Source organism: Trachypithecus francoisi, unplaced genomic scaffold, assembly GCF_009764315.1.
Source record: "Trachypithecus francoisi isolate TF-2019V2 unplaced genomic scaffold, Tfra_2.0 Lachesis_group11, whole genome shotgun sequence".
NCBI lineage: Eukaryota > Metazoa > Chordata > Mammalia > Primates > Cercopithecidae > Trachypithecus > Trachypithecus francoisi.
The window spans coordinates 59516894-59542422 of NW_022681456.1; the positions used below are offsets into that span (position 1 = coordinate 59516894).

Sequence of the window (25529 nt, forward strand, 5' to 3'; positions counted from 1 at the left end):
TCTGAGAATTAAATTGATATAAGACAAATTAAAAGGAGAAGAGTATAAACATGTATTTCACATAAGTGTTAAATGACCTGAGAGCTTTCATGAAAAATGGAAGATCCAAAGAAGTGGCCAAATCTACATGTTTTTATACTAGGTTGAACAAAGAGAGGCAATTATGTAAAAGTAGCTAAACCCTATGCGGAGGCTAAAGGAAGATAAGAATTATTTCAGCCGGGCGCGGTGGCTCAAGCCTGTAATCCCAGCACTGTGGGAGGCCGAGACGGGCGAATCACGAGGTCAGGAGATCGAGACCATCCTGGCTAACACGGTGAAACCCCGTCTCTACTAAAAAATACAAAAAACTAGCCGGGCGAGGTGGCGGGGGCCTGTAGTCCCAGCTACTCGGGAGGCTGAGGCAGGAGAATGGCGTGAACCCGGGAGGCGGAGCTTGCAGTGAGCTGAGATCTGGCCACTGCACTCCAGCCTGGGCGACAGAGCAAGACTCCGTCTCAAAAAAAAAAAAAAAAAAAGAATTATTTCAATAAAGTCCGTTTGTACAGCGAAAGGGGAAGGTCAGAGTGCTCTTTCTTCTTGCATCTGTGGTATTTATAATTGCCTTTATCTCAAAATAATCTTTATGCCAAAGTGGCATGTTTTGGGGTGGCATATTCTGCCACCCTTCAACAACCATAACCCTTGCTTTGTATCAACAGGGCATTTAAAAACCATTTGAGAAAAAGGTATATGGTTTATCATTGTTGCCAAAAGATATTCCGTAATATCTTCTGAAAAGTCCAAGAGAACAACAAAATTCTGCAGAATGGCAGTAATTGACATAGAAAAATATCTCAGAGACAAAACCAGAGTATTCCTGAAAGGAATCCTGTATCATTTTATTAGTAATACTATTGATGTTCACAATAGATGTTACTCTGAGGTAAAATAAAGAGATTGACAATTCTGGTGATTCCAAAGAGCCAGACTAAACCAAAAATATTTTTGCAAGACTTTAACCAAATTATTTATCTTGTATGTCCTTTTTAAATGTATACACAAGAGTGATACATTTTTAAATGCAAGTCTAAACTGATTCCAAAAATATTTTTCCATAGTATAAAAAATAAGAAAATACTGAGATACATTTTAATTTACAGTGTTTTTTTAATGAAAATTAAAATAATAGTGTGCCATACAATTGATCTCATCTTGGGTTTAATGAAATACAGTAGTTGGTCAGAAGCTATAAAATAGTCATCTAGCATGTATCCTAGGATGAGCATTTTTATCGACATTTTAGATTTTTTCCTTTTCTTTTCTTACTAGTTCAGGTATAAGAGCCAATAGACCCCCAATGCAGATGCCACACAAAGCTACAAGTATTACATTTTGGGACATGAGAGCATGGAAGAATGAACAGAGAACACATTTAAGAAAAAGTAAGAGAAATGTGGAAAGGTTCAGCTCTTAAATGAGAGTAATTGTGGGATTGTAGTAGATCCATTTGATATCGATTTTTGATGCTTTATGGCCATGTTCCTTAAAGTGTTCTATTTGGAAAGCATGGCTGGATTAGCCATATTATATTTGTGTAAATAAAAATAGGCAAGGTAATTCTTTTTGCAGTCTGGGGAAATGCAAAGTCTACCTAAGAGGCAAAGGCTTTTTTATTCTAAAAAATATATGTACCATTCTCAATTTTCAGAACTTTTAAGTAATATATTTTAAAAGTTTTGTAGGCAGTTAGAAAGTAGGGGAAAAAAGTGAAGAAAATGATTTACATTGAGCCAAGCATAGAGATTAAATGAAAACGTAGAACTACTTAAGTCCAAATTTGTGCAATTGTGGCCTCCATTTTGCACCTGCACTGTGTGGGCATAATTTAAATGAAATAACATCTGGCATGTTATAAGTGTAGTCATCAACAATTGCAGAAGCATTTAAGTTGTGACTGCACTTATGGGGAAAAGGGAGAGAAAACGCAATTAAGAAGACGTGAGTCTAAGATAGGATTAAACTCACAGTTTCCACATAACTCATTCTTTAGACTCCAGAGGTCAAAGCCCTAAGCTGAAGAGAATCTCACAGAGAATCAGAAGTTCTGAAGCAAGTAGTTCAATCATGGAGTGGTGGAAAGAGACTGGGCTTTGGAGGTGATTAGATTGGGTTACACAGCTCATCCTCACCACTTCCTAGGGATAGGAAGTTGAACCAATTAAACATTTTGCATCATGTGTCTCTCAGTTGTAAAATGATAGTAATAAAAACCACATGAATTTACAGTGAGAATTACAGTAGAGTGTCATAAAGTAGGAGGCACCATGAATGGCAGCATCCTTTCTCAACTCTCTTTGTTCCTTCTTATATTTTTGTCCTTATATTTTATATAATAATGATATTTTTATGTATTTAACTTGACTCTATGTGTCTCAATTTGACTTATAAATTCACCTACCTCATAACCCAGGGATTGGGGAATCATTTACTCATTCTAAACCATGTATAGAAAACCTCTTATGTGTAAATTAATAGGCCAGATCCTGAAATTAAAATTGTGAGCATGAAGAGACATGCTCCCTTGGTTCATATAATCTACCGGGTGACACAGACATTAATCAATTGTACATAAAAAGTAAAGTGACATTACAAATGTGATATGCACCATGGATGAGGGATATACCTTGTGACATAAAAGGGTGCAGGAGTCAAATAAGTCAGGAAAGTATTTAGTGAACCACAGGAGAAAGAAAAAATATCTAGGCAAAAATGTCAGGAAAAAACATAAAGAAAAAAAACCCTAAAAAACAAAACATAAAAAATTCCCTAAGACCTTTTTTGGCAAAAAGGAGCAATGTATATGAAATCAAAAGAGAATGTTTGGTATTAAATATGAAACAGATAACTGAAAAATTTGTAGAGGTCTGTATCAGTAATGTGGAATGAATAGTAGGGTTATCTATGGAAGGTTGAAGCCATGAATTATGTTCAAAATATGTTTGAAATTTTATAACAATGGAAGTATTCCTTAAAATGCAAATTGTGCCCATAATGGGCATTTTGACTGGCAGTCAGATAAATTTAATTTGCAACGACACTTCTTTGAAATGCAAGGTCTGACTTTGGGAGAAATACAATAATACAACATATAAGTGGAATAGTAGAGTTTGCAATGATAGATGTTCACACATACATTCTTCTTCCTCTTGATCACTTCTATTTTTCCCTGTATTCATTTCATGTCGGAAAGTGGAGTTTCAATTCAATTTTAATCTGGATTAGACTACTATTTCTGAGATAGATTGCACAAACACAGTAGTACAGCTAATTAGATAGATAGATAGATAGATAGATAGATAGACAGACAGACAGGCAAATTTAGATGGTACGATGGACAATGCAATTGCATTGATGTAAGATAAATGCAGTTGTAGAGCAGTCCAAAACTTGAGTCTGAGTATGGATTTTTTTTGAGGTTGCAAAACTAAGGGAAATATAAAACATGTGATTCTACCTTAAGTCTCTGGGATGGATGCCATAAATTAGACAAATAATACAGAGCATGTTTTAATTAAGTTAAAATTTGATTCTAAACTATTTACCAGTCTCAACATATTCTGCTTATATAATAGTGAAGTAAGTCATGTATCTACATTTTAATAGGAATAAATTATCTAAAACACTGTCAATAATACAAACACCATCTAATAGGAAACTCAACTATTTAACAATACTAACAGTAATACAAAATTAATATTTTTGTAAAACTAGAGTTTTACAAAAAACTTCAGATAAATATTATTCTTCAGATAAATATTATTACTCTGATACTGCAAATGATGAAACTGAGATCCTGAATATTTAGCTTGGGTACACAAAGACACAAAGCCATAAGGCTAGGCATATAGTAACTTTTATGATAAATTTTTGTTGAATTAATAAACCCATGGACTATCCAAAGATAAAACCTAGGTCTCCAGAACTTATAGTATCTTGCTATATAACAAATAGAACCATTGGATAGTATAAAACACACTTAGAAGCCAGAGCTACATTTCCTTTCATTTAATCATTGATATATGTATTCATCCACTCACTCATCTATTCATTCTATGTTATTTCTCATAAGTTTGTCGATAGCACATTATCTCTGAGAAATTTTATTAGGTATAAAGATGTGTTGATACATGAAACAATCATATCCTCAGTCTTCACAGAGTGTGTAGTTTATCAGAGAATATAGACAATTATACAAGTAATTTCCATGCACTTAACATAGGAAAAGTAAAGAATGCAAGGGAATCAGAAAGTAGGTCATACTAATCTGTGGCCTGGGAGAGGGAGACAGTGAAAAAACCCCAGAAGTGAATTTAAGCCAAATCCTTATCTAAGAATGGGAATTAGCCAAGTGAAGGCACCCAGAATTTGGAAAAAGTGGGAGAACACTGAATGCAAAAGAATTGCATAGAGAGAGGAAGCTTATAGGCTAGAAAAAAATAGTTCAATATGGATGAAAGATCGAGTGCAAGATGGAGTGTGAAAAGACATGAGAATAGAAAGAAAAGGGCAGAAGATAGAGAGACTAGTGTACCATGTTAAGACGTTACATGCATCTTCAAAGCAATGGTTTGTTTTGAAATAGAGGATTGGTTAAGCAGGGGAACATCATGATCAGAGATGCATTTTTGTTTGTTTTTTTAAAGATGCTTTTACAGAGATTTTATATAGACAAAATTTTAGAAAAAAACAAAAAAGCCAGATGATATGTGGATATCAATTGATTTTAGTGGTATCAGAGAAAAATAAATAATTAGGAGATATGTTTAAAGACATATACAAAGCATCCTAATTAATTTGGGGTGAGTCTTTGGGATGGCTTCCCAATTCTGAGTCCCAAGATTAAACAGGCCAATCCTGGGTCGGGCACAGTGGCTCATGCCTGTAATCCCAGCACGTCGGGAGGCCAAGGTGGGTGCATCACCTGAGGTCAGGAGTTTGAGACCAGCCTGGCCAACATGGTGAAATCCCATTTCTACAAAAATTACAAAAAAAATCAGCCTGGTATGGTGGCACACACCTGTAGTCCCAGCTACTCAGGAGACAGAGGCAGGAGAACTGCTTGAACCCAGGAGGCAGAGGTTGCAGTGAGCTGAGATCATGCCACTGCACTGCAGCCTGGGCAAAAGAGCGAGACTCCATCTCAAAAATAGATAAATAAATATGTAAAAATTTTAAAAAGCAGGTCAGTCCTGTCTCTGGTAAATATTGCAGATTGGTTCGATCAACATATATTCTTTAAACTGGGGAATGGCGAGGTAAAATCTCATTTCTTATACTTTTGAAGCTAAGTTTTCAAAAGTGACAAAGTTCTACACTGCAGGCTCCCATATAAGACTTGAAAGGCTGAACTAAAAATTATGTGGAAGAGGTCATGAGGCTTCTCTATTAAGCAAAGTCAGAAAATATTTTTGTTTCCTTTTTTGGAGGTTTTTGTTTGTTTGTTTGTTTTTAATAGTAGCCATATAAGGGTTTCTGTTATCTGGTCCCTGGCATTCTGTACGTTTGGGGAGCAGAAAGCTGCTGCTGCTTCAGGCTTTCAATAAAATATTTCTGTGGTGTGACTGTACAGTTTTCCTATTTGTATGGTTTCTAGAAGTTTAGTATGTAATTCCCGTACCTAAATAATATTCTTAAATAAATGCATTTGTTCTTTCATACTAGCTGGAGTGGATTTTATTGTCAGCTGTAAAAATTCTCTGCTAGTTATAACTTGTTTTTCTAGATTTTGCTGTGGTCGTTACTAGCTATACAGCCTTTGAAAATATGAGATCCCTTGTTCAAAAATATTAAGAATTTTAAGATGGCAACAACAGAACATTAAATCAAACACTGAGAGTTTCTAATCCCAGACCCCTGTGCACCTTCACAAGTCATACACTCAGAAAGCTGATCCTGGCTGGGTTACAAAACAACCGCATGGGCAGATGTGGTTGGGGCAGTGGGGTGGGGGGGAGTGATTCTGGAACCAGGCATGTTTAGGTTTAAAGCTCCACCATCTTGTAGCTGTACCATCTGGAACAGCTGCTAGTTGATGGATCAGCAAAAGAGAGAGAGAATAATCACTCAAGAGCTTATCTTTATTCTTCTTGGAAATGCCTTATGCTATTTATTTCACCTTAAAAGACATTGGACCAAATTAGCCACAGGCTGTCTCCTAACTGAAAAGTTTCTGGGAAATATAAGAAAACAATTTTGATGGTGGTGAGTTTTGTGGCATTTGCTACAAATCTCAATATGCATTTCTACAAGTCACAAGAAGTCCTGGAAATCCACAGCCTTACCACCACCAGACTAGAGTCTCTACTATGAGGCTTATCACAGAATGTGTCACGGAAGTATAAAACTTGAAGATGAGTAGAAAGGAGCTGAGCTATGTAGCCCTAACTCCCCTTCCCTAATTCAACAATCTAATCATTTATTCTTTCTTTAAAGAGGAGTAGACAGAGATATACCTGGAGTATTATTCTATGGGAAATCAATACACACGGAAACTAAAGGCCATTGGAACATGAGATTACCTGCCAACAACTTTTCTCTTCCATGCCCCTTCTATTAGCACTAGTCATGGAAGTATCAAGACCAATATGGATGATGAGGATATTGTATTGTTTTAAGGCAATAACTGTACCTGTGGGTGAAACTGGTGCCCAACTATCTTCAGTAAAACACCTATGTGCCCAGAACTCTGAACATCCCAGAAAGGAAGAAAGGTAGGCTGCTTAATGAGTACATCTCCCAATGCATTGGCACCCCAAATACTGTTCTTTTCAAATCCCCTTTCCATAAAAAGGCTTGCAAAACTGCTGGGTTATTTTTGGTTGGTGGTGGGTTTTTGTTTGTTTGTTTGTTGTTGGGTTTTTTTTTTTTTTGGTAAAGAGTTGCTGGAGGGAGGGAAGGGGGCTGGACTTAAACAATTATTTTAACTTTTAATTTTACAGATATTTACATCCTGCTTATATAAATTAAACTCATTCAAAGAGTAGTTAAAATAAGCTTAATAACAAAGGCAGAAATTTGAGAGACAAATAAAGAATCGTAATGTATAACAAAACCAAAGAAAAGTCATTGATCTATTAGTTGATGTTTCAGAATACATACATTATTCTTTTCATGTGTGGAGTGTGCTTAAGCCCTGGAAATGTCTATTATGAAGATATAACACTGGAATTTGACATAATTACATGTCTGAGTGGTAGATTAGGGTAGTCTTAATGGCACTTGATTTCAAGAGAGTTCAGATTTGGTACAGTGTTTAGATTTATAACCTTTGAAAGTCACAAAATATTCCATTAAACTGTTCCAATATTTTATACAGGGTCACTGTATTCTTGCTTTGATGTGACCTTTATGTAGTTGGTTGCTTCAGAGCAGATTACTGGTTCCCAAAGGTTACACGGAATTTATCTTTCTCTATTTTACTTCCATTCTCGTCACATTTACTATTTCACTGCGAACTTCTTTAAAGGTATGGGATTATCTAATACTACTTGTTAATACTATGTTAATATGCTATTTTGTTTTAAAACTTACGAGACTAGTTTTTATATATTTGGTGACCTATCATACATTTAAGCACCATACATTAGATTTAACTGCTGTTTATTCAGGTGTCATTTGAAGAATAGTCATACATCTTAATGGAGAGACGTGAAAAGCAAGTGCGGAAGGACTTCAACATAAAGAGAAGACAAATAGCACATTGTAGGATTCAGTTGCAATTGGAACAAACTAGAGAACTTTATTTATAAGATATTCAATCATTTTTTCAGTATGGCTACAATTTTCTTTAAAAAATGATTACTAAATTTCCTAAAATTTAAAAATAATATATAATCATCTCCTTATAATATTCAACCACTAAAAGTGCCTTTATTTTAAAATTAATGATAAAAAATTCTATATAAAGTAATATTTTGATCCCACTTCACAACAACAAAGAAAGCATTCATAATGGCATTACTTGCCACTGATAATGCTATTTATAGTTTCTTATATTTGGTAAATTATTAATACTGCTGATTATGTTTATTCCAAAGGGTAGCAAGTTTCTATAATTTTGCTTTTTAAAAATTTTAGTAACATCTCTAATTAAAAGCTTTCTCTAATTGAAAGCTTTTTTTAAAAAAAAATTGTGTTAAAAAAATAGTGGTAAACTATTTTTTCCAGTTTTCTTTATTGTATCAATTTGTAGAAGTCAAAATAAAAGACACTTTTACCCAGAATGACATAAGGTAGCATACACGCTAAAAGTCATGTCAGATAACTTACCAATATAAGTTAAATAGTGTAAACACTCACATGCAGTGAAAATTCAGCTACTGAAAATCAAGTAGCCTTTTTTAAATGTGAAATGACAACAAACAAATGGATTATGAGGATTGAATCAACAGATTCAAAAAATGGAACACTGCTAAGTATTTGTAATACTTCAATATTGAATGAATCCTATTTATATATTATTTCATCATTTGAATCGATATCATTTTAACAAATTAGCATAGAAGAAATGAGACCATTCAGCAAACTACTGTATGAAAAATACCCTAATATGAAAAATAACATCTTTGTTATATTCCTAATATCAAGGAATATATAGTTTTAGTCTGAGATCCCCACAGGGAGGAATTTAAGGCTCAGCTAGGAAACTTTCCACCCACCTCTGCCAAAATGGTAGGTGATTCTTTATTGAAGGTAGAGAGAAAGCACTGTACAAAAGGGGGAGAATGTAGAGAAATATATAAAGGCCCAAACAAAATGTACCTACTTTGCACTGATTAATCCACAAATATCTATGTTTGCAATAGTTGCCAATATGCGATTAGAATCTTGTTTCTTGTAATATCCAAGAGTGTACAGGAAAAGCTACTCTGTTCTTCCCTTCTTGTTGCAGTGACAACAGGCTCCCTCTATATGGCTCACTTTTTGGCCACAGTTTTAATAAAAGCTATAAAATTCACTCTTGTTTTATTTTTTAACCTAATGTGTTCTGTGAATTAATTCACTGGTCAAACACATTTTATCACAATCTACCATTGAGATACAAAAATCTTGTAATGTGGCAACTTCTTAGATGCACATTCTTCCAATTGATTTATATATATGTGTATATATATATGTGTGTATATATATGTCTGTATATATATATATTTTTTTAATTTTGACAGAGTCTTGCTCTGTCACCTAGGCTGGAGTACGGTGGCACCACCTCTACTCACTGCACCTCCACCTCCGGTGTTCGATTCTCGTGCCTCAGGCTTCTGAGTAGCTGGGACTACAGGCCCAGGCTACCACGCCCGGTTAATTTTTGTATTTTCGGTAGAGACCGGCTTTCCTGGAATTGAACTCCTGGCCTCAAGTGATCCACCCATCTGGGCATCCCAAAGTGCTGGGTGATTTATTTATTTATTTATTTTGGCGGTACATTTATACTTTTATCACGGACAACGTGGCCCCTTCCACATCCACAAATCAGTGCTGTCCAAGCCCCACCCAGGAGCCCCTGTCCAGCCACTGCTCTCCGAGGGCCTCGCCCAGGTTTCTGTCACATTATCACTCGCCAGGACACACAGCAGCTCTTCCACTCTTACCTGAGGTTGTATTATAAAAGCACATGCTGGTTGTAAACACCTTCAACAACACAGAAAGAGCAAGGGGAAAGTGGAACTTACTGTGGACATGGCCGCAGGACCACACTTTTGTTCCTGTTGGGATGCTTGGGTCGGTTTCACAAGTCGCCTCACAATCCCGTAGGCTGACCCCGTCTGTCTGGGCGCCTCGAGCTGCCTGCCTGCTGGGCACTCTGGGGCGACATGGACGAATGTGCGCTTGTCTAAGCTTCGGTGCGTGCAGTGAAGAGTCTGCACCAAGAATGGTCCATCAAATGAGGGGGAGGACTACCCGGGAGGGGCTTCCATGCGTCCCATCCTGGGCACTTCCTGACTTTCTGCAGGAAGTGCTGTCCTTGAGTCATTCTGTTTTGTCCTGAGGCTGCTGCGAGGAGGGGGACAGATGAGCACATGCTGGAGGCTTCGGTCCAGGCACAGCAGCAGGTCCCAGCTGGCCCGCTTTCCCTGACGGGAGAAGAGCAGCCCCCAGCAGGCTGCGGGCACAGTCCCAGCTCACACAAGGCATAGAGCGCACTGCAGGGCCCCAGCACCCAGTCTTAATTTTCACCCTTGTCCCTCCTGCTTTCCAGCTTTGGAGTCCTTGTTAAAAGGAACTCGAACCATAAAGTTATAAACACGACACCTGCATTCCCAATCCTTCACAGTTTTCTTTTTTACACACAAAACTTACAATCTTTACTTTTTCCAAGAAAACCAGTTTTTTCCGACACTTTAAAAAACAAATTATCCTTTTATCATATGTTGAAAGCCCTACCCATAACAAACCCACTTCTGCGTTTGACTCTGTTCACTGACTCTTCATTTACTTCCTAAACTGACCCTTTTGGTAACTTTCAGTGAAGAGGTGGCTTTAATAAATATATTCTCCAGAAATCTCCAGAACCTTTGCGTGGGTCAGGGTGAGAGGTGCCGCCACGATGTAAACAGAACAGCTGAGTCCTCCGGGTAGGTGCCAGGTGCCATCTGCACAGGCCGCGTGTGTGGGAGGCATGGAGTCAGAGGCGCTTCCTCAAAATGCATCCCTTGTCTCCGACAGAGCAGACAGGCCCTAGGGCCCAGTAAACAGGGCTGGTCCCAGCGGATGCATACCACTTCCTGGTCTTGGGGGATGGTACGCCAGAGGCTGCCCAGAGCAGGAAGCCCATGCAGAGGCCAGGGCCTCTTGTCCCACTAGGCAGAGACCCCAGAAGGAGCAAGGGGGCAGCATCAGAGCCTGGGGCCTGGACAGGGGTGCCCAAGGCCACAGCAGCTGCAGGCCATTGGGAAGGCCAGAAGACGGTGAGTGGAAAGCCGAGGGACCGTGGAGTGACTCAGAGAAAGGGATATTCACCTGAGAGTCCTGCATGTGCCCTCTGTGTTTCATCGGGGGATTTTGAAACCAGATTTTTATCTGGACCTCGGAGAGTGGCATCTCCCTGGCCAGCCTCTTCCGCTCTAGAGGGCCCAGGTACTGGTGGTGCCAGAAGACGGTCTCCAAGTCGCCGACCTACTCAGTGGTAAAGGCAGTGCAGACACTGGGGGCCGCCAGGTGTTTGGCCCCTTACTCAACCCAGCCGTGGTCCTTTCCGGAGCAGGCAGATTTGAGGACCTAGCCTCCTTGATGCTGACGGCCTGAGGGGGCTCCCGGGTGCCGGATATCTGACCCGGGCCAGGGAGGCTCCCCTGCCAGACATGGCAGGCCTGGAGGTGTGAGTTGGCCCTGAGCAGCTGCTCTGGGAGAGCCAGTCCACTGAGCCAAAGCTGGAGGGCAGCTGCCGGGCACAAAGTGGGGAGGAGGAGAGACGCGTGACCGTCAGGTGGGCCGGACGGAAGACCGGGCGGGGCTGGCCAGGCGCAGGATCTACCTGGGTGGTTTTCAAATCTGTAACATAATATTTGCTTTTAATTTTTTTTTTTTTTTTTTGAGGCGGAGTCTCGCTCTGTCGCCAGGACTGGAGTGCAGTGGCCGGATCTCAGCTCACTGCAAGCTCCGCCTCCCGGGTTCACGCCATTCTCCCGCCTCAGCCTCAGGAGTAGCTGGGACTACAGGCGCCCGCCACCTCGCCCGGCTAGTTTTTGTATTTTTAGTAGAGACGGGGTTTCACCGTGTTAGCCAGGATGGTCTCGATCTCCTGACCTCGTGATCCGCCCGTCTCGGCCTCCCAAAGTGCTGGGATTACAGGCTTGAGCCACCGCGCCCGGCCTTGCTTTTAATTTTTAATGTTACTATGTTGTCAATGTATTGTAAAGCTTAAACTCTTTTTCGTTAATACCACGTAATTTGAGTTTTTAAAAAAATTTTTGCCAATTAAAAGTGAGATTACTTTGATTTAATTTCTTGTGATAATATTTATTTATGGCCTGGCACGGTGGCTCATGCGTGTAATCCGAGCACTTTGTGAGGCCGGGGCGGGTGGATTGCTTGAGGTCAGGGGTTCTAGACCAGCCTGGCCAACATGGTGAAACACTGTCTCTACTAAAAATACAAAAATTAGCCGGGCGTGGTGGTGCGTGCCTGTAATCTCAGCTGATTGGGAGGATGAGGCACCAGAATTGTTTAAACCCAAGAGGTGGAGGTTGCAGTGAGCTGAGATTGCACCACTGCACTCCAGGCAACAAAGGACGAGTCTGTTTCCCCCCAAATATATATATATATATATATATATATATATATATATATATATATATAATGCTGGTGTTATGCCCAGACCGTTTGTTCCCGGAAGAAGACCACCAGAGTCCAGAGTCAAAGCCAAGCGGCAAGGATCTTTAATGCAAGTTCGAACTTGGTCCCTCCGTTCTACAACATACAAGAGGGCCTGGAACAATGAGTGCGCTTGCTTTTTATAGCTCGAGGTAAACAGGACTTGTCAGGTTACAGAGGAACAAGGCATTTCTCTAGGCTACAGCATTACAGTTGGTTTACATGTTAATGTTAAGTTATGCTTTTAGCAGCCTTCTTATCGGTTCCTGCGCTTTTACAAACGGTTGTAACCTTATTGGAGCTTCCCCAGGTGTTGTTTTTCTTAATGTGTTTGTGTCGGGCAGGCATATGGGGCTCAGGAAGTTGGGACAAAATAGAGGATTGTTTGTACTGGGCCCAGGACTAAGATATGTGGCAGACACTGGTAATTAGAGCAGGACAGAGACTTTCACAACGTTTGTCCTTACAATGTCTGGAGTCTATAGATAACCTTAATCGGTTAGGTCTGGGGTCGATCTTTAACTAGGCTCAGGGCGCCGCCCGGGCTGTTTGCCTGTGGACTTCATTTCTGCCTCTTAGTCTCTTCATTTGATCTCTTTCATTCCCCCCTTTCTCAGGTACATCTGGAGCCAGTCTTGGGTCTTATAAGTCTGATTCTGTTTCAGCGCTTACAGGTTGGTATTGGGCTCTGAGGACCATGAGCTGTATGGTGTCAAACCTTTCCCTGACAAACCGCAAAATTCTGTTAATAACACAAGGTCCTACGGTAAGCAGAAATAGTAGACTTAGCAGGGGTCCAAGGAAGGGGGCTAACAGGGGAAACATAGAGGAATTTTACCATTGTCATCATGACACTGAGATTACAAACTTTACAAAGTAATAGAATATTATAAAGTAAGTGGGGGCAGGATGAGAGCACAGGATGGTGTTAACATTAAAATTGCTAATGAAATTTTGGGCACGCATAGTCATTGATAACATTTTATCAGGAAATAGGGTTTGAGAGCAGACAACCTGACTGACCAAAATTTATTAGGTGGGAATTTCCTCATCCTAATAAGCCTGAGAGCACTACAGGAGGCCGGGGCTTATTTCATCCCTTCGGCTTCAACTGTAAAAGGCGGCACGCCTCCAAGGGGGTCGTTTATAGGCCTACCCTCAGAGCGCATTCTCTTTCTCAGGGATATTCCTTGCTGAGAAAAAGAATTCAGCGATATTTCTCCTATTTGCATTCAAAAAGAGAAGAAATATGGCTCTGTTCCGTCCGGCTCATCGGCGGCCAGTTCAAGGTTACCTCCCTTGATCCCTGAACATCACTGTTATCCTCTTCTTTTTTCAAGATGCCCAGATTTCATATTGTTTAAACACACATGCTCTACAAACCATCTGTGCAGTTAACTCAGTCATCACAGGGTCCTGAGGTGACATATATCCTCCTCAGCTTACAAAGAAGATGATGGGACTAAGAGATTAAAGCAAAGACATAGGAAATTACAAAAGTATTAAAGTAAAGACAGACATAAGAAATTACAAAAGTATTAATTTCAGAGAACTAATAAAATGTCCATGAAACCTTCATATTTTATGTTTTTTTTTGCCGTGGCTTCAGCCAGTCCCTCCATTTAAGGTCTCTGACTCCCCGCAACATTCTCTCTCCCTTTTTCTCTATATAAATGTGCCATGGCGATGAAGGCTCGTTTGTTCTCTCGATTGTGGCATAGGATTCTTTGACTGGTCCAGCACACTAAAAACAAACCAATTAAACAGAGACACATAATTCCAAAATTTACTGCAGTAGAGCTCTCAATAGACTTAATCTAAGTTGTGGGGTTTTAATCCATAAAGAATTTTTTTTTTTACTTGATCTAATGCCTCAGTTCCAGGCACAATATTTAAATGACTTTGAGAGGCTTTAAAATTTGTTGTTCTAATTTAGAAATGTCTAAAGTGAGATAATTTCCTCTTCCCTGTAGATGGCGTTTTGCCATGTCCCAGTGATGTTTAGACTCATTATAAACTTGGGGTGTAATACAAAAATCTGAAGTATTCCAGTCACACTGTAACTGGAAACAATACCTAATGGAAATATTTATCATCAATTCTTTTTCCTCCGGTTAGGCAGGGCAACAATCATCTGTGGGACCAGGTACCTACACACTATTATTAACATATATTTTAATAGGATTATCCATCCTTGTGACTGCCTGAATTAAGGGTGGGAAAGGCACATAAGCCCAGTAGGTATAATTAGCTGCAGCTGCTCCTGCAGGCATGGGGAGACTTACCACCGTTGATACAACCATTAAAGCTGCAAGCAGCATTTTTTTTTTTTTCTGAGGTTTGTGTCACCTTTGCGCTGGCTAGGCTTTTTCTAGCTAACAGTGTCAGCTTCTTTAACTGTGCCCAGGTCGGCAGCTCTGCCTTCCTGGTGCGTGGTGACTTTATCTGTTCTTCTAATATCACCACTTGATTTATCCTGCGAGTCAATGGTGCTCGATTACGGTGTTTCTGTCTCCGTGGAGGCGCTTTTCTTTGCATCTCCGATGGGTTCATTGTAGAACTTCAAATGTTTAGTGGGTATCCAAATAGGAAGCTGATTTTCTCCTAGTGAAACACAAGCAAAACTTCTTCCCCAGGTTATCACCTTCCTCTATTTCTCATGTCCTATCTTTGTTGTAACAAAGTGAACAGCTGGTTTAACTGATTATCTAGGCTATATTTAATTAGAGCTGTCTTAACATCCTTTGTAGCCTGTACTACATATGCAGAATCTGATATAATATTAACAGGTTGATTAAAATCTTTTAACACTGTAATGACTGCAACCAACTCTGTAAGTCACTTTTTCATTGCTGGAACCATCAGTGAATACTGTCAGAGCATTTTCTAAAGGTTTATGTCTGGTAGTTTTAGGTAAAATCCAAGTAGTCAATTTTAAAAACTGGAAGATTTTTGTTTTTGGGTAATGATTATCAATAATTCTTACAAAATCTGCAAGGCCAATTTGCCATGCACCAGAATTGATAAAGGCTCGTTTAACTTGTTCCTTGGTTAAAGGAACAACTATTTTGTCTGGGTCATTACCACACAATTTTATTATTTGTAATCTTGTCTGACCAATTAATGTAGCCATTTGATCCAAGTACAATGTAAAAGTTTTAATTGTACTGTGAGGAAGGAATGACCACTCTACAAGATAGTATTTTGAAAATGATGCCTTTTGGAGAACGCGCAGTGGCGAAAATCAAAAGTTGGAGTGGGGCTAAAGAATCTATTTTACTTATTTGCGCTGACCGAAATTTTTTTTTTTTCTCTCTTCCACAATTTTAATTTCTTTTGTTGCCTCTGGGGCTAATATTTTTCTATTATCTATTTGCATCCTTAAATAATGAAAAGGAGCAGAGGTTTGGATCTTATTAAATGCTATTGTTACTCCTGCGTTGGCAACCTCTGCTTGCAGAAATGTGTAACAGTCAATTAATTTGTCTCTTGTTTCTGCAGCACATAAAATATCATCAATATAGTGAATGATATAACAATCTGAAAATTTGTTTCTAACTGGTTGAAGGACTTGACCTACGAAAGCTTGACAAATAGTTGGACTATTAAGCATTCCCTGAGGTAAAACTTTTCACTGAAACCTGGTAGCTGGTTCTTTATTATTTATGGCTGGTATAGTAAAGGCAAATTTTTACAGTCTTGCTCTGCCAGAAGAATGGTAAACAAAAGCAATCCTTTAGACCAATTATAATTAAAAGCCAGTCTTTTGGGATCATGGCCGGAGAGGGCAATCCAGGTTGGAGAGGCCCCACGGGTAGAATTACAGCGTTTACGGCTCTTAAGTCTATTAACATACGCCATTTGCCTGATTTTTTTTTTTTTTTTTTTGAATTACAAATACAGGAGAATTCCAGGGTGAGAATGAAGGCTCAATGTGTCCCTTTTCTAATTGTTCCTTTGCTAATAAGTGTAAAGCCTCCAGTTTTTGCTTTGGTAGCGGCGGCCACTGATTTAAAGCAATGGCAGAGATACCTGCTCCTGTCTCTACCAACCCTTCAAACTGTTTTCCTTGAATAATGGCCTTACACACAGGTCTGCTCTCAGAGACCAGACTTGCCCAATATGCAGCCTTTCCTGCCAGATCAGTGCTTCCAAACCCTCCTGTTCTTTTTATTTCACTGTTTCCAACTTTAATATAAGGTAGGAGTAATAATTGAGCGATCCTGTCTCCTGGACTGGCACTCCAAGGAATTGAGGAACTAATAACCAATTGAATTTCGCCTTCATAGTCTGAATCAACCACACGAGTATGAATTTGAACTCCTTTTAGATTTAAACTTGATCTTCCTAAGATTAGTCCTACAGTCCCCTCAGGCAATGGGCCGTATACCCCTGTGGAGGCTCCCCTGGAAGCAGAGAGACTGCTTGTAAAGTACATAGATCTACTGCTGCACTGCCACTTGTGGCGGGGGATAATTGCTGTATTGTGATAACTGGCTTATTCCCTGAGACACTTGTGACAGTGGGGGTTGTTGTTCCTGAAAACGCTGAGGAACAAAGCGTTGAATTTTAAATGTCCCAGTTTGTTGCGGGGCCTGAGGCTGGCCCCTCCTCTCGTTTCCTGACAGTGAAAGGAGGGGCAGGCGGTTCCTGGGTCTTGGATTTTTCTCCCAGGTCCTAAGGCAGATAGCCCTGATTTGCTCAATGGCCTCATTTGGCATTATTGCTTGTTGGTCAACAGTGCTCCAATTTTGACCTATTCCTAATAGTTGATCTGCATCTATGTTAATTGGAGGATTGGCAGTCCTATTTCTTCGGACCTGCACTTGTGCCCCATCAATCCACCAAGTCTTAAATTGTAAAAATTGAGAGGGTGAAAGTGAGGATTTTGCCAGAATCTCCCAATCATTCCATACTGTAAGTGGGATGATTTTACCTTCCCTACTTGCTTGTTTTAATTTTTTGCCAATTTTTTCCCAATCTTTTAGATCTAAAGTTCCCTGTTCCGGAAACCATGGACAAAACTGTTCTATTGTTTGAAAGAGCGTATTTAGATTTTTGCTAGACACTTTAACTCCCCCTCTTTTTTAAGAGAATTTTTATAAAGCTGCGATGAGGCATATTTACTTTTAGTTTGCTCCATTGTTACCCTAGGTTCTTCCGAGCGCGCAAGCTTACCACAAGGCTGACTGTAGACGTACTCGGGAGTCTCTCGTCGACTTGTCTTCAATGACCACGCTCCAGCATACCTTCACCTTAGAGAAAAGCTTCCAAGTTGGGCACCAGATGAAGGGGTGGCGTGCCCCTCCACACCTGTGGGTGTTTCTTGTTAGGTGGAACGAGAGACTTTAGAAAAGAAGTAAGACCCAGAGACAGAGTATAGAGAAAGAAAAGCGGGGCCCATGGGACCAGCGCTCAGCTTACAGACGACCCACGCCGGCCCTTCAGAGTTACTTTCCCTTGTAGTGGGTCCGGGTGCGCTGGTCACCTCCCGTCAGCCTGCTCCCTCCCGCGGCTCAACCTGGGCGGGGGCTGAGGCCTGCGGCCGGGAGAGGTACGGAGGGGGTTCTGTGGACAGTGGGTCCTCGCTATCCGGTAGAACAGGATGGGGTGGGGGGCAGTCGGTTGCTTGGATTTTAGCGGTCGAGCAACCAGTGCCTTACAGCGTTCAGAGGCTAATTGGAAAGGGGACAGCCAAGGGGGCGGGTTCCCAGCTATATCCTGCCATATGAGGATATATGGGATATGATCCGGGTGATTAGCATGCCCAGGCTGGAAAACCTTGGACTTTACCCTAGTGATGACAGGGAGACAGAATGTCCCTTCGGGTGGCCACCCTACGTTAAGGGCGGGCCACTCGGAGCGGCACAGAGTAATTAGCTTTCCCTTCCTGATATCCATACCAAGATCATGGCCCCTTGCCCTAACATCCTTGAAATTACTTGTAAGGAGAGATAGGGGAGTGCTCTGGGTATTACCCATCCTGAACAGTAGCGCCCGGAGTGGCGTCTGCAACAGATCCTGCAAGGGAAAAGTGAGTTGCTGGAATATCAACAAGAAGTTTACATCAGTCGCAGGCGCACCAGAAATCTGGGTCAGAATAAATTCAGACAAGAATCAGATGAGAGCCAGGGGACGTCTCCCACCGGTCTCCACTGGCTGTCCTATAGCGCGTCCGCCAGGACTTATGCCAGCTTTCAGCTTCAGACCTCGCGTGTCACAGATTCAGAGCGGACTTAGGGAGCCGCGGATTCAGACAGGCTAACAGCCTCAGAGCGGACTTAGAGATCCGCAGGTTCAGAACGGACACAGACAGACAAACAGACGAGCCGCAGCCTCAGAGAGCCGCTGATTCAGAACGAACACAGACAGACAAACAGACGAGCCGGCTCACCTATTAGCAGATCGATCCTAGTAGATCCAGGGGTCTGGTGGGCTTGGGGAATCCCAGGAGAGCCCCCAGATGTTATGCCCAGACCGTTTGTTCCCCGAAGAAGACCACCAGAGTCCAGAGTCAAAGCCAAGCGGCAAGGATCTTTAATGCAAGTTCGAACTTGGTCCCTCCGTTCTACAACATACAAGAGGGCCTGGAACAATGAGTGCGCTTGCTTTTTATAGCTCGAGGTAAACAGGACTTGTCAGGTTACAGAGGAACAAGGCATTTCTCTAGGCTACAGCATTACAGTTGGTTTACATGTTAATGTTAAGTTATGCTTTTAGCAGCCTTCTTATCGGTTCCTGCGCTTTTACAAACGGTTGTAACCTTATTGGAGCTTCCCCAGGTGTTGTTTTTCTTAATGTGTTTGTGTCGGGCAGGCATATGGGGCTCAGGAAGTTGGGACAAAATAGAGGATTGTTTGTACTGGGCCCAGGACTAAGATATGTGGCAGACACTGGTAATTAGAGCAGGACAGAGACTTTCACAACGTTTGTCCTTACAATGTCTGGAGTCTATAGATAACCTTAATCGGTTAGGTCCGGGGTCGATCTTTAACTAGGCTCAGGGCGCCGCCCGGGCTGTCAGGGCGCCGCCCGGGCTGTTTGCCTGTGGACTTCATTTCTGCCTCTTAGTCTCTTCACTGGCTCTAAATGGTGGTTGCAATATGTATAACTATCAAGCAGATGGCGTGTTTTAAACCTACAAAATACATTTACATCATGTGTCTAATTACATTAGACTGGTTGATGTGACAACAGAAAACAGAAGATAAATTCTATAAATTGGGGTCACTTATGACTGATGAACATCTACTAAACTAAATTCTCTTATCTATATCTACAAGATACGGTTTTGGAGGTTTTGGAGGTTTTGGAGGATGGGATAGAAAACAATTTTTGACACAGAACATACAAACTCTTTAAATTTGATACTTTTATAGTATGATTGTTACTACCTTACGTATAACAAAACTCTAAAGCGTGTGAATTTTCAGAAGTAACCAAGCATGGCATTTTCCTTTACGTTTTTTCTTGCATTGAGTGGTTTCTGTCATCTTCAAAAACACTAGAATGGAGATCTCTTACAACAAGTAACTGATCACTCAGTTGGCTAAAGTCCAGATTGAGGGCCAGGTGTGGTGGCTCACACCTGTAATTCTAGCAGTTTGGGAGGCTGAGGTGGGAGGATTGCTTGAGGCCCAGAGTTTGAGACTAGCCTGAGCAACATAGCCAGATCTTGTCTCTATCTCTATACACACACACACACACACACACACACCACACACACGACCAGATTGTGATCTGGCTCAGAGCCATTCTTTCCAATTACACACCCTTCCCTTTTGTTTAAGAGTATTTAAAAGAAACCCAGCAATTCCAAAAAAATTCCCAGAAAGAACAACTACAGATCCTCAGTAGGGTTCATTGTTAGCATCCCTGAAATATCTTGGAAAGGAACTTACTGGAAGTTTACACTCTCTTTAGTTCTTTGAAATGCTTCTCCCAACTGTACAATATACATCAATGGTACAGCTTCTGGAGAAGTAACTTTCTGCCTAAAAACAGATGGTAACTACATCATTGAAGCAGAAAATTGTGTATGTATAATTTATAGTTATTTTATTTTTATATATTTTTAATAGGAGGAAAGTAAAAGGATATAAAAGCTAGCTGGTCACATGTTTTGAGTAACATTTCCTCCCCCTTATACTCAGGGTCAGCTTGCATTCCATTTGATTAACACTGATTTGATTTTTTTATCTTTAGAATTGATTTAGATAAATAGGATGTCAATATTAGGAGATTTCCTCCTCAATAAGCTGCTTGCCTTCTCTATGCAGTGTGTTATGTCATTTCAATCTGGGTGATAACAATCTAGAATCAAAGCAGTTGTTTAATCTTCATTCCTAGCCGCTTTCTAGGCAGTGGCAATTGTCACCACTCCCATAAAAATTCTGGAAGATGTGACACTAAGTAAGATGATAATCAATACCACTTTTCCAGGAAGATGTGACACTAAGTAAGATGATAATCAATACCACTTTTCCAGGATTGATTCCAGGATAATCAATACCACTTTTCCAGGATTCAGTGTAAATAGCAGGATTTTGACGATATTTAATGAAGTCTTTTCTCTACAGCAGTAGACATTATCAGAGAAAGAAGTATCAATGATATCTACTAATGTATGTTATATATCATAAAAGAATGATATTTGGGTAAGTTACAAAATGAGTAAACTGTAATTATGGACAAATTTGGTCATGGTAAATAATTTGCCTAATAATTTTCTTCCCTTCAATTAAAATTTTGTTTTATTAAATATATGGATGTTAATCTAAGTATATTGTTAAACAGTAAGAAATAGGGTCTATAACATTGATGTAGAAAATGTTTGTGTATATGAGAGCGTGCCTACTATGTGTTTTCTTACACTTAAAACATAGCAACTTTTTGAGAGAAATTTTTAGCTTAATTTTGCAGATGTGAAAACTGAAGTAGAGAGCTTGAGAAAATCATTGTCAAAAAGAAGCAGGAATTAAGCTTCTGTTTGACTTATTTCAGGTCCCACCCAAGGATCATACAAAGACTTAAAGCTTCTTAACTAAGCACCGGAAGCACCAGAGAAAGAGGAAAAAAAAAAAGTAGTATTGTACTCTTACCTCCAGGCGATAAAGCCAATGTTTTCTCTACTTGCTCTCACTATTTTTGTGAAAAGATTTACTCATGATTCTCAAGCAATTTCAGTGAAAGCCCAACTGTTTCAAAAAATTTTACCTCAGCACTAAATAACAAAAGTCTTAAAAAGTTATTTTAGAATCACATTGACATAGTAAATAATCATTGTGTTTACAGGCTGATAGGGTCTGAAACCAGGTATGTTTTATGTATAGCAATGCTTTTCACCAGTCACGTGGAACTAATCATCAGGTGTGAAGTTAACCTGACTTATGGCAAAACACATGCAGACTTCTATGTAAAAAGGAAAAAAGCACAAATCAAAGGAAAATTAGTGGTGAGCTAGAAACAGCCTTCTCTGAATTGTCTAATTTATGTGACTTATGTCTTCCATCATATTTTTCAGTAATATAGCTTTTTGAAGTGAATTGCCTTTTTGGCCAAGAGGAAATAAATGAGTAGATGAATAAAGGAAAAATGAGGTACTGAAGAAGAATGAAGACTTTCTAATATATCTTCTTCTATCAGGTGTATAGCAAGAGTACTTACGTAGTTAACTCTTCTCCTAATCCTAAGCAATATCAAGATTTATTGTTTAATACTAAAGATGAAATAATACTTGAAGTTACACAAAATGTCATGTATTGCAGGTATCATGATTACTGTCATTTAAATAAATTGTGAATCAACCTTCTTCTTGTTGCTGAGACAGAAATTTAGCTGCTGTGAAATACTGAGATCTTCCTGCTTTTCCACTAAACCATTATTGTCTTTTATATTCTAAGAACTATCATATGAATTATCTCCAAAATAATAAAGAACAAAGAATCGCTGCTGCAGAGAAAATCCTTTGGGAATTTCTCACAGGCAAGGTATTTCTCTTTTTCTTTTCTAAGGACACATAAAGATTCCTTAAAGCAGGAGTCAGCAAACTTTTCCTTAAAAGGAGTAGATAGCAAATATTTTAGAATTTTGCTGTCACTCAGTCTCTAGAGAGTCACAAGTACTAAACTCTCCAGTTTGTCTCAGAAAAGCAGCCATAAACAATGTGTAAAGAAATAGCAAGTCTGGGATCCAATAACTTTTTATTTACCAAAACAGGTCAGAGTTGGTCCACTGATTCGAGTTTACTGACTGATGCCATATGGGGTAGGTTCATCCTACCTTCCATTTGCCCAGAACAGACCATTGGAAATTTTTTAAAAGTATTTCCAAATCATAGTAATCTGCCTTTGTCTTTACTCCCCTTGTAGAATGAAATCTCTTCATAATTAAATCTTACTCATTCTTCAAATTTCATCTGAAATCCACCACATCAGAGAACTCCAGAGAGTATGATGTTTTGTGCATATTAGATTATTATAAACTATTTCATGCATTATGTCTTTTATCATGCTGACTTGTAGCACAATAATGCTGTAAGCATGAAAAGGAGAGAGGCTAAGTAAGTTTCCGTGATCAAATGAGGAAAAAGCAACAGTAAAGCCAAACTCTTTAATTCTACTTTAGCAGTCTTTATTAAGCTATTAACAATCTTATCGTTGCAAAAGAATACCTAGGAACATATAGCTCAACATTCCATCAAGCACAAAAAGCCCCTCGAGCTGTTAAATAGCAATTGATATCCAGTTTTAATACTTCCAATCATAAGAAAATAATTACAGATGTGCCTCGATTTACAAATAGCTTATTTTTTAAAAGGACCTTTGTGAATGCATTTCTTATTAAGCCAAATGGCACTATAAAATTACTTGCTAATGTATGCAGAGTTGCTGAAATGGTGAATGTTTATCCCTGTTAGTAAAAACTGCAAGTAGAAAGAAAAATAATGAGCTTCAATACGTCCTGTGGAGATATATCCACAATTGGACAGGTCTAAATGCTATTTCTTATAGTGAACAAAACTATCTTTTCTGTAATATTTACTTTTCTGCTACAGATTTACTTTCACAGTGTCTTCTCTCTCTTTTCTGTGACTAATCTTCACGTATTTAAGAAAAAGTTGTCTTGTGTCCTCTAAGAATTTTTAAAGGACTATACCATATACTAGAATCGTGATTTTTTTTTTTCTCCATAGCATGTGATTCCAGGAAAACTTCCAACAACTCACATGTACATATGTCATTCTTAAAATATAATGTTATCACAGTAGCAAGTGGTCTGACTAGCAGGAAACAGTGAGACTTGTCTTTCATGCCTTGTGAACTTGAATTTTCTTAAAATAGACTGTGCCAATGATAGACTCCCTTGATAAATCTGTTAGTAGTTTACATGTATTCCTTGTGTTTCAAGTAGATTTTCAGTAAGTTAAATGCAGAAATAACTCATTCATGTTACAATGAATTCTTACATAAACTATTTCCTCTTATTTCCTGGTCAGTTGAGTATTCAATGGAGGCTTGAAAGTCACACTGTAATATGGAATTCTACGTGATTTAACATCTTATGTTGTCACTAGTAATACTGCATAGTTGAACGTTTTAGGCTTAATTTCCTAAATCAGTGGACCTCTTTTTAACAAAGGAAAGATTCTTTCATGAGTAGTGAAGTCCCTGAAAAAAGAAGTTTGAAAAGTTCTTTTTGAAGTCTTAGCAGTAAAGTCACGGACATGACAGGGTACTGTGCATTTAGATCTATATTTCACTTGCTTTTGCTGGGATAAGCACTCTCTGGAAGAAACTCTCAGAATGCCAAAGGTTGAAACTGCTTTCAGCTTGTTTTTATACATAGTCATGGTTCTCACCATTTGTGATCTTAAGTTCTGAGAATAGATTCTAAAGCTGGTGATCAGCAGTGAAAGAGAGCTTAAATATATCAGTTTCTTATTTGCTTATGTTAAGCAAGAGAAGAAAGTTTAAAGATATCAGTAATATAGCAATTGAGACTCCATTTAATTTGTTCCACAGAGTCAGCATTTTTACTTAATTTAAATATTTTGAATCTATTTAATTTTTAAATTATATTTATCTTTATAAATATTGTTTTTAAATTATTGTGAGAGCACAAAAGAGGAAAATCATGTGTGACAGACAGACGTTTAGGCAAAACCAAACAAAAACAAAAACACATGGGTAATATATCTGATTCTATCAATGTTGCAAGACTTTCTCATCATGCTATTTATCTAGTGATCTGCAAATGGGCATGGCATTTTCTAAGCCTTCCAAATCAGTGTGATGCGGCCTAGAGCTACCACATCAATGCTCTTATCTATAGGATAAACCAACTAAACTCAATTGCAAGCCCTGACTTTTTCCTTCTATTCTCATCTTGAGTGGCTCATTAACTTGGAATACAAATATCAATGTATCAATGAGCTGGTTAAAGGCTCTCAGCATGAACTTAGATTTCAAAGTGGATGTGACTGAAGCGGTGACTGTCATTTTCATATAGCAACCATTCTGTGGAATTTGATGATCTCCAGATTAGGAGCAGAACAGGGGGATTTTCTGAAAAATGCGTGCCTGTAGACAGCAGCTTCAGTCATATCCAGGAGTTCCAAGTTGTTGCTCCTGATGGCATACCTTGTTGTGAAACTTTCCTAACCAGCCTCTAAAATAAGTGAATTCCTTTCAAGGTATACATTCCTTACTAGTCCTGTTTCTCTAACTGAATCCTGACTAATACATTTATTAATATGGCAGAGTTAACAATGCATGACTCCAAATGTTATGTCATAAAAGGTGAAACAGCTTCTGTTTGGCTATCTTTCAGATGCTTGCCCTGGAAGCCAACCATGATGCTGTGATGAAATCCAGGCAACTGAGTTGTGTTTTAGCCCAAAGCAGCAAATGGGATCCAGGTGACTGACATCATTATCTATCAGACATGTGAGAGAACTCCTTAGGATGATTTCAGACCCCGTTACTCATTATCTGCAACCCCATGAGAAACCCGGAGCAAGAACCACCCAACCAAGGCCAATCTCTAGAACTTTGAAAGATAATCATAAATGTAAACATTTACGCTATTGTTTACACTACTGTGTGCTTTTCACACAGCAATACATATCAGTTACAGACTGCATTTATATTGTCTTAAAATCACAAATTTGGAACCAC

At 39.4% G+C, this 25529-nt stretch overlaps 1 pseudogene; it reads right to left on the reverse strand.

Moving 5' to 3' along the window:
• The window catches only part of LOC117090845, a 60097-nt pseudogene extending 46899 nt beyond the window's left edge, over window positions 1-13198 (reverse strand).
• Between the last annotated feature and the right edge of the window lie 12331 nt (window positions 13199-25529).